The 1,785-nt window shown below is 37.3% G+C and overlaps 1 non-coding gene across 1 annotated transcript; it reads right to left on the bottom strand.

The window, feature by feature from the left end:
- Window positions 1–1,311: 1,311 nt before the first annotated feature.
- On the bottom strand, window positions 1,312–1,418 carry LOC126955768 (U6 spliceosomal RNA). The gene has a single exon (XR_007726068.1). It is a non-coding gene; the product is annotated as a U6 spliceosomal RNA (small nuclear RNA).
- Window positions 1,419–1,785: the final 367 nt, after the last annotated feature.

The following is a 1,785-nucleotide window of genomic DNA, read 5'->3' as shown; positions in this document are numbered from 1 at the left end:
TGTGGTAGCAAAGGATGCTATCCCATGTGAGTTCACAGAGTTTATACAATGTGCAACACCTTTGAAATGTGACTGAGAAGCCTTTCAATGAATTGGATTACTCAATATAATTTGCTATGAATGCTATATTCAATCTACATAGCAAAGTTACACTGAAGGTTTGGACAAGGGAGAGGTTTATGTCCTAGTAATACAACCTTGAATATCAGACCTCCATTTTAAAAGTAAATAGTTTATGAATGCTATATTCATAGCAAACGATAATAAGTGATCAAATCCATTTAAAGTCTTCTCAGTCTAGAGAAAAGGTGTTGCTGTATGAAGTCATAGAATTTCTTCTTTATTACATTTAGCCTTATCCTCACCCCCCTTTTTTATCTACTCTAATGGACATACTTGTTTTTCTGTTTAGCATCTCTTTCTTCTTCCTCCTAATTTTGAAACAATACTGACACATTTCACTAACTCCTAGCTGTAGTGGTAGGTTCCACATATAATCACTGCACTTTTTTTGCCCTGTTGTAAGTATTGGGTTAGGACTAGCCACGTAAACTATGCAAGCCAGCTAGATACACTTTAGGACGCGTAGTTGGAATACTGTAGCCAGAGTGCTTTCTCTCCAACTGGTGTAAACACCAGTTGCTACAACTGTAAGAGGAATTAATGTTAACCTTAGATTAAAACTTATTTTAAAAAGTCAGAGTGATTGGGGTGAATTGGATCAGTAAAATTCTGCCATAACTCTGGAATTCTAGTTATATCAGTTAACACATTTACGTTATTGTTAAGGCAATTGGAGCTGCAATTTCTCTTGTTATTTGCATAAAACTTCACAGACTTAGCAACCAAATTATCCTTTTTAGAAAAGGAAACATTTATTCCTTCCTGCCTTATCCAAGTATAAAGACTTCTGTACTGCCATAATAAAAATGACTAAATTTTTCCTCAGGCTTCACTCTGCAATAGTTATACCATTATTTATTTTCCCCTTTGAAAACAGATTTACTAAAATGTGTGACAGGTTGTAGGCATTGCCCTGAGTATCCAAAATGTAGGTAGTAAGTGCTTTCTTTCTTTCTTTCTTTCTTTCTTTTTAATTATACTTTAAGTTCTAGGGTACATGTGCACAACGTGCAGGTTTGATACATAGGTATACATGTGCCATGTTGGTTTGCTGCACCCATCAACTCATCATTTACATTAGGTATTTCTCCTAATGCTATCCCTCCCCCAGCCCCCCACCCTACAACAGGCCCCGGTGTGTGATATTCCCCGCCTTGTGACCAAGTGATCTCATTGTTAAATTCTCACAAAAATATGGAATGGTTCATGAATTTGCGTGTCATCCTTGCACAGGGTCCATGCTAATCTTCTCTGTGTCGTTCCAATTTTAGTATGTGTGCTCTCAGAGCGAGCAGGGTAGTAACTGCTTTTGACTCTTGCAGAAGTGGAATTCAACCTACAAAGCAAAGTTGCACTGAAGACAAGGATGGGGGCTATGTCCTAGCAATACAACTTTGAATATCAGACCTCCATTTTTAAAATAAGTAGTTTACGCCCTCCTTCCTGTGAATTTCTGACAACCTTCTCTGTGAGATCTAGCTTCCTACTATGCGGTGTTTCTTTGCTTCTGTTTTCTAGGTCACTTGTACTGGGTGTCTTCTCCAAATTCCAGTCTCCTCCTTTTATTAAAAAAACAGTAAGTATAACTTAGCTCTTTCTGCCTCTTTTTAGCTATAGATCCACCTTTGTACTTCTAAGGACTCCTTAAAATGCTCTATTAAA

Source organism: Macaca thibetana, chromosome 5, assembly GCF_024542745.1.
Source record: "Macaca thibetana thibetana isolate TM-01 chromosome 5, ASM2454274v1, whole genome shotgun sequence".
Lineage (NCBI taxonomy): Eukaryota > Metazoa > Chordata > Mammalia > Primates > Cercopithecidae > Macaca > Macaca thibetana.
Note: the sequence above shows the minus strand (reverse complement) of the source record. Positions and strands in the feature narration are given on the sequence as shown.